Source organism: Mustela erminea, chromosome 4 (genome assembly GCF_009829155.1).
Source record: "Mustela erminea isolate mMusErm1 chromosome 4, mMusErm1.Pri, whole genome shotgun sequence".
Taxonomy (NCBI): Eukaryota; Metazoa; Chordata; class Mammalia; order Carnivora; family Mustelidae; genus Mustela; species Mustela erminea.
In genome coordinates this window covers 140,391,683-140,399,976 of record NC_045617.1, presented here as the reverse complement: position 1 = coordinate 140,399,976, position 8,294 = coordinate 140,391,683, and the positions used below count along the sequence as shown (strand labels likewise).

Here is an 8,294-nt window from a genome sequence, read left to right as displayed (position 1 = left end):
CGTGTGCATATGGCCATCTTCCTCGTGCATGTGTGTGTCTAGATCTGTCTTAGGAGGAGAACAGCCATTGAATTCAGGGCCCACCCAACTCCAGTATGACTCATCTTAACCAATTACACCTGCAACACTCCTATTTCCAAATAAGGACGCATTCTGAGGTTTGGGAAGACCATTCATTTGGGGGGACTCTAGTCAGCCCAGGACAGCCCTCTCTGTATTTCCTGTTATAAATGTACTCTGTGTGTACTAGGACATTAGTGTAGCCAAGCATGACCTCACTCCCCAGTGTCCGGAGCCAGCCCACTCTCTCTAGTCTTTAAGCTGCCTCCAGCCCCCCATTCCATTTTCTGGGACTCTTTCCCACCAGATTTCCTAGTGAGGAAATGTTACTCTCTCTACTGTAAAAGGTCTAGGCCATGTCTGCTCTCCTCCAAGTGTAGCTCCCACAAAGACGTAGCTTGGAGAAACCTGACATGTAGCCAGCCCCCAGTGGGGTGGAGAGGCAAGGCTCTAGAAAAGGGTCAGAGGTGCTTTCCTCTAAGCAGTAACTACTAGTATCTAGAAGATTTTTTTCAGAGTCTTTGTACCAAATGCAAGCTACCCACCCACCTGAGACCCCCCAAATTCTCTTAAACTGAAATATTAGAACTCATGTTATTTTGGATTGCAGAGTATGTGTGTTTGCTGATAAGTGTATTTTTTTCCAGAGATTCCAGGACTTATTATTATTACTATTACTTATTATTACTACTATTACTACTACTACTACTGTTGTTGTTATTATTATTATTATTATTATTATTATTATTTTCCTCTTTTTGCCAGACTCAGTTATAGTCATTTGCTGGCAATTTAGCCATGAGGTATGATTTTTGCCCTTTCCTGATTTCCATTTTTAATTTACAGACTTCCACTTGACCTACTTACGAGGGAATTCTTACAATCTGTAGGTCCCCTGTGTCTTCTTTACCCTCGTGCTGAGCTACACGGAGACAGGTGCGCCTTCTCCCCCCTGACACCAGAGGAACGTCCATCAGGGAACTGTGCTGGCCCTTTCTTTGGTGACCCTCTGTTCTTGATCACAAGCTGGGGGTCCATATATCTACTGCCAACACCTTCACCCATTCACTGCTTTCCTCAGAAGCTTTCTCCCACCTGTGGTTCTGACGTGGAGGGAAGTCTCCTTACGCAACATGCTGGACAGCTGTTGTCCCAGTCCTCAGCATTTTCTCGGAGCTGGGTTTCCCCCATCTGCAGATAGACTGCCTCCCCACCTTCAGCCACGGACACACGGGTGTAACCCTGAGCTGAGTCAGGGGACTTGCAGTGGCTGCCACACAGAAAAGCACACATGGCAGTATTTGTAGGATGGCAGGAACGGGACGGGGAGGAAATGGACAGAGGAGTAAACAGAGGTACTTGTCCAGTGGAAGAATTACCTGTCCCTGTTTCCTCTCCATTCAGGAGTTGCCTCTTGGCCCGTCCTTGGTTTCCCATACTTCCACAAATTCTTATTATGCAGCGTGTCTGTTCCTCTTACCATTGATGCTCACTTTTAATCCACCTTGGCTTTTTTTTTTTTTTTTTCCTTCCCCCGGTTGGAATATTTATGACTGGGTAGCTCATAGTGATTTTGGTCATGCATTAATTTATCTTTGAATACTTTCCATTTCCTTCGTGGCTTTCTCTTCAACAGCTTTATCCTGTTTTCATTTCCCCCAGCACTTTCCCCTCTCTTCCAAAATTAGCTCTACTAAAATTTAATGTCTTTAGTTTCCCCTTCTGCTGTGGCTTCAATTCTCCCTGGTATCAACACGACTATTATTAGCCAATCCCTTTGCTCCTGGGCAAGGCTGTCTCTCCGCCGTCCCACCCCCTCCACCATGCCCTTGGTCCTAGATCCAGACACACAGGTCTGATCTCAGTGCCCCTTGTGCCATGGTTGGCACGAAAGAGCTGGCCTGCGTGGGGCCGGGGGGGCACCTCTCGCGAATGTTCTCTCTGCTTCCTGGCGTGTCCTACTTTGTTGCAGAGGACAGGGTGTCCAGCGAGCGGCGCCCCCATTCTGATGCCATCCACACCGCCTAGGCTTCCATGACAGCACGCCCGTGCCCTTACAGCACGAATTCCCTGGGGGACCGGTAAAAGGGACCGCGCGCAAGAAAACCACAGAGTGCTTTTTGTAACGTGCTGCATTTTCTGACGCTGCGAAACGCTCACGTGGCATGGGCACGCGTTCCCTCTCAGCTTACCACTGTCAAGATGTTCAGTCTGGGCTTGCTCGCCGCTGTTTTTAGGGTATTTTATTCAGCATTAAACTTGAAAGCCTAATTTGATGGACACGGCAGAAAGATTGATGCAGAAATGGTTGCTGTTTATGCTCTCAGCCTTCTGGAATAGCGGAAAAATACTCACCTCTCCTGAACATTTGCTCCGCTGCGGTTGCCAAATTATCTACCAGCCACTCTCCAATCTGACAGCATGGTATTTATTTTTAAAAAATTATGCATTGTGGTGTCTGTTTCTGTCTATGACAGGTTCCTTATAATAATGCTAATGTTTTGTCTTTACCTAGTGCCTTTTAATTCAAGGATCTTCTAGGGCTTTGGGCGCTCATCACCTCTGTGGAATGCCACCCAAGAGGAGGCAAGGAGGGAGATGACGATAGAACAGAAGAGTTGTGTGGCGGGCCCTCAGCAGCCCCGGGTCTCAACCACTGGGACGGTCTTTTATCTCCAGCTGAGAAGCTCATTTTTCTTTCTGTCGCCCTGTTCCACACTCGCCCCATCCCTGCTTTTTGTTAGCCGTCAGGAGCTTCCCAGATCTCGCCCTTTCGCTCTGCCACCCTCCCGCTCCCCGCACCGTTCAGACTCTCTCAGATGGTGCTGGGGGCAAGGGAGGGTCCTTCCATTCCCAAGGCACCATGACATCAGAAGTCCCATTCTTCTCTTTTGCTCTTTCCTGACCACATTGGAATAGTCACCACGTGGGATCCTAATGGGTTAGTACGAGGACTGGGTGACAAGATGGCCTTTCTTTTCTAAAGGGAAGAAATACAACAAGGCTTCCATGGACGCTTCTCATCTAACAGTCCCCCTCCATAGCCCCATTTGGTATCTGACATGCCTTTGCTTATTTATAAACAAATAGAAATTATGTTGATTCGGGTCCTTCCCATTGGTACCCATCTGGAGCAAGAAGCCATGTGGTAGGGATTGGACTGCGGCACAAAGATTAGATGAGAATGTGTGGACTCCGTTGGAGGAGCTCACAGTCTAGCTGAAGCATGCGGGTGAGCAAATGCACATGTTCCAAGGGCAGCTACTACCGTAAGGTAATGCTGCATACAGTTCGGGGACCCAGGAAACATTTTCTTTAAAGAGACGGGAATCGACATGGCTTTTAGGGGATAAAAACCACATTTAAAAGATTGAGACTGCGGAGAGAACAATGAAGATTGACAGAGAACAGAAAGTAGCCCACATTGGCTCAAAAGAAGAGCAGAAGTAGGGAGATCAGTGGGAAAAAAAATGACTCAATCATTCGTTGGAATTTTGTAGGTCCCGAGAGCAGATGCAAATGTCTACCTCAGTTTAAGGGTGGAGAGCTGCCTGTGTACCGGACAAGGCCAAGAACAGAGCTATCATTAGGAAACCCAATCTGGAAATAGTGTGTAGAAGAAACTAGCATAATGAGTCTTACAAATGGAGTAAAGGGAGGGTGAGTGATTTTATAGATGAAAGAGTTGTGACCCCTAAACACTGCCATCCTGGGGCTCAATAGGCCCAATAATTAATTTCCAAGGCCCTAAAATCACTTATGTCTTGATGTCAGAGCAACCAAGCAGAAGCATCTACTACTAATTGAAAAACTCAGCAGTAACATCTCTGACCTGCAGCAATGCATTCGTACTGTTGTGGAATAGATGCAAGGGGGTTCCTAGGGGAAGCTATTGCAAGGGTATCTCCCGCATTACTGAATTCACATCAATGTCCTTTCCCCTTGTGCAGACTCCGCTCCAGGTGTTCTAAATCTTTTTCGAAGAAAAGCTTTCCTACTAAGATATGAAAGCTTACATTTCAAAGAGAAGAGAAAAGAGAAAAAAATCAGGATTGATCGAACACGCACACCCAAACATGCATCTAACGACACCAAGAAACTAGAACTATTTTGTTGGCCTGTTGGCAGTGATGCTGTTTAGTCAGAATGGCTGCTAGAAATTGCTGGAGCATTGGCTCTCAAAGGAACAGTGCTTGCCCACTGGTTAGATTTGCAGAGACAGCCCAGGGTGGCACAATGTCTCTAAAACTAAAAGTCAAGCAAGGGTGTTGGAGGGTGGAAGTTCTCGAAGGGACCCAGGTCTTGATGTTGCATTTTCCTTTGGGGTACTCTGTCGTTTGCTAACATTTCTACTCCTGGTTGTTAATGTTGAGTTGACCTTGAAATCTACATCGCTAACAAATGCCCCCATTTGATGCCTGCATACCATTTGGGTGACAGTAATAGATACCAAGGCATGTAGCTTTATTCATTTTCAATTGGCAAGGAAATCTGTGTCTCTTCTTCGTGGCTCAGTAATCGTAACCTTGTATCTGTATGTGTGCATAGCACGTGTCTGTGTGTGTGTGTGTGTGTGTGTGTGTGTGTGCGTGCATGCATGCATACTGTGGTTTCACATCTGCTTTTACAGCATTTTTCCAACCAACAAGCCAACCTGCTTACCCAATCAACAGCTGTGACCTAAGCAGAGTTATGGGCCAGAAGGGAGTTTGTCCTAGGTGAGCTCACCATGCTCAATGGAACCTTCTTTAGGGTTTGTTAAAAGTTACTTTTTTCCCCTCCAGTTGGATCTATATCAAAAGCCCTCCGCCCAGGTATGTAAAGTTCTTGTAACCCAACCTTCTTAGGAAAACAAAAGCTCGGGACGCCTGGGTGGCTCAGTTGGTTAAGCAGCTGCCTTCGGCTCAGGTCATGATCCCAGTGTCCTGGGATCGAGTCCCACGTCGGGCTCCTTGCTCAGCAGGGAGCCTGCTTCTCCCTCTGCCTCTGCCTGCCACTCCGTCTGCCTGTGCTCACTCTCTCCCCCCTCTCTCTCTGATAAATAAATAAAATCTTAAAAAAAAAAAGATTAAAAAAAAAGAAAAACAAAAGCTGTATACTGTTTGTCATTGTCCCAACTCCCTTGTAGTCACTGTGATATTGCGACCCTAATGTGAGCCAGGGAGAAAAATGTGGCCACATATATCTTATTCCACCAAAGTCATCCTGAAATGTCATTTTAAAAAACTACACATTTGTCAAAAATCTGATGTGACATGGGTACCTCGAAGTAGTTACCCCATTGGTTAAGCTTAACTGAGAAATCTGGTTGTGTCTTTGCATCCACTTGCCCACTACTAATGGTTTGGTCTATGGTCTATTGATAACAGGCCAAGATCTATTTGTCACCATCTTTACAATGGCTCTACTCAGAAATAAGCTCATTGGTCTTAAATTAGTGGACAAATATGGAAATGTTTATCACTTAATTAGAGCAACGAGGTTTTAGACCTTAATAGTATGATTCACTACTTCAGAAAACGGAATGATTTGGAGTATGCCAGAAGCTGAAACTACCCGTATTCTGTAAAAAGTAGACTTTTATTTCATATATATACATACATGCATAGACACACACACACACATACATCTATACCAATTGTGCTGGTAGAAACATATACTGAAAAGCGAAAGAACTTCAAGTTTATTTTTTAAATTATGAATTTTTAAAGAAAATTAAAATAATAAGTAATATAAATGGTACACAGAAATTTGCATTCATGTATTTTAAAGCTAAATTTCTTTTTTAAAAATTTTAAGCCGAGTGTCATGGATACACAGTGTTATATTAGTTTCAATTCTGTATATTCCTCAGCACTCACCATGATCAGTGTACTCTTTAATCCCCATCTGATTTCTCCTCCAACCCCCAACCTCCCCTCTGGTAACCCTCAGCTTGTTCTCTAGTTAAGAGTCATATTTAGGAGTCTGTTTTTTTGTCTCTTTTTTTCTTTGTTTGTTTCTTTTGTCTCCTAAATTCCCTGTATGGGTGAAATCATGGGATATTTATCTTTCTCTGACTGACTTATTTCATTAGAATTACACCCTCTAGATCCATCCATTGTTACAAATGGCGAGCTCTCCTTCTTTTTGATGGCTGAGTAATAATCCACTGTGTCTATAAACCACTTGTTTTTCCATCCATCTGCTGATGGCCACTTGGGCTATGTCTATAATTTGTCTATTATTGATAATGCAACTATAGATACCGGGGTGCACGTGCCCCTTCAAATCAGACCTTTTGTATCTTTTGGTTAAATACCTAGTAGTGCAGTTGCTACAAAAAACAAGGTAGTTCTATTTTTAACTTTTTGAGGGACCTTTGTAGTCTTTTCCATAGTGTCTGCAACAGTTTACATGCTCACTAACAGTGGGTGAGTGGTTTTCTCCACATCCTCGTGAACACTTGTTTTTTGTGTTTTTAATTTTAGCAATTCTGACAGATGGGAGGTGATATCTCATTGTGGTTTTGATTTGCATTTCCCTGATGATGAATGATGTTGAGCATCTTTTCATGTGTCTGTTGGTCATCTCTGTGTCTTCTCTAGAAATGTCTGTTCATATCTTCAGCCTATTTTTTAATTGGATTGTTTGCTTTTTGGATGTTGAGTTATATCTGTTCTTTATATATTTTGGATACTAACCCTTTATCAAAATGTTATTTGCAAATATCTTCTCCTTGAAGATTGTTTTTTAGTTTTGTGGATCGTTTCCTTTGCTGTGCAGAAGCTTTTCATTTTGATTCAGCCCAGTAGTTCATTTTTGTTTTCTTTCCCTTGCCTCGGGAGACATAGGTAGAAAAATGTTGCCATGGCCAATGTCAGAGACAAAGAAAGCTAAATTTGTTTATTAAACTATATTCCTTTCCTACTCTTTTAAAATTGAGATATAAATGTATCTGAATGACATATAACAATAGATTAATTTCAGTTTGTCTTTTATTAAACTTATCTAAATGGATTAATAAGTGGTCACTTTGCTTTTATATTTTGAGTTTGTTCCAGAATACATGATTAAAATAGATTTTTTTTTCCCCAGAAGTCTATAATCACCACTTTTGGAAATGACCATTAAAAACTCTACAAGTACGCTGGTTGTTTGTCTTTAAATGTGTATTTTATGTTTCTGAATGCAGATATAAAGATAAGAAAGAGACCGAGGAATTGAGGAATTATGCCTCCTGTTCTCCAAGTGGACGTTGGAGCACAGATGGAGCCAAGGAATCCCTGCATTAGTTTCTTAAAATCAAACTTTCATCGATGTCAGCAGCTTAATCCCCCCCCCTCGCCTTAAGCAGTCATTTTGTTCCCCTAAATACTATGGTTTCTGCAGAGGTCATACTGTTTAATCTTCCCAGTTTCAGAGTTTGAAAGTGATTTACAGTGTAGTGGCCATATGATGTGGACTAGTACCTACGCATCTCAAGACAAGCTGGGAGTTACTATGTCCATTTTGCGTCGACCAAGTTCTTCACCCTTGTTTCTGAAATCCTCCATTTCCTTGTATAAAAATGTGTTGGAAGTTATTTTCTCACATGATAAACTAGGTGCCACCTGATTCGTGTTCCTAGGTCTCAGACTCCACCTTCCTTTTCCATAGTTATTCTTTATTCACCCCACCTCACCCCCCAAGTCCATGCCGACGATTATGTGACCCTGGAAAACCATCCTTTAAAAAGCCATGTACGTTCCATCCTGGGGATCATCCTTTTAGGAAGAAAGAGAGAGAACTCATCCCTACAGAGTGGGAAGGTCCTGGATGGACAAGGTGAGCATTTGTGAGTGTCATGCAGGATCTTATGAAGTCCTCCACCTTGTTGTCACCAAGGAGACCCCATGGGGGGAGGCCAGGGGCAGGTGGTCTTGGAGAGAAGCAACTCTCAGGATATTCCTTTTTCGGCTGAGTCAGAACCCATGTTGAGTTGTTTGCCATGGCTACAGCTGGAATGAGAAAGAAGAGACTGGAAAGATCTGATGTGGTCCAAGACAAACTCTGATAAAACTCACACATTTGCAAGAGCGATCCTCCTAAAGCATGGATGTCATCACACCCCCCTCTTCTTTAAAACACTATTATTTGAATCAGTGGTTTTCACACTACGGTTGTCAGAGTTGTGGGATCTAAGGTGATGCTTAAAACCAAAGTGGGGGCCAGGGGCAGAGTTTGAATCCTCAGCTCGTGTTTCACCAGGAAAG

At 43.4% G+C, this 8,294-nt stretch overlaps 1 long non-coding RNA gene across 1 annotated transcript; it reads left to right on the top strand.

Moving 5' to 3' along the window:
- The first annotated feature begins 1,967 nt into the window (after window positions 1–1,967).
- Window positions 1,968–8,038, top strand: LOC116587856. Its single transcript, XR_004284682.1, has 3 exons — window positions 1,968–2,484; window positions 2,576–2,806; window positions 7,235–8,038. It is a non-coding gene; the product is annotated as an uncharacterized LOC116587856 (long non-coding RNA).
- The last annotated feature ends 256 nt before the right edge of the window (window positions 8,039–8,294 follow it).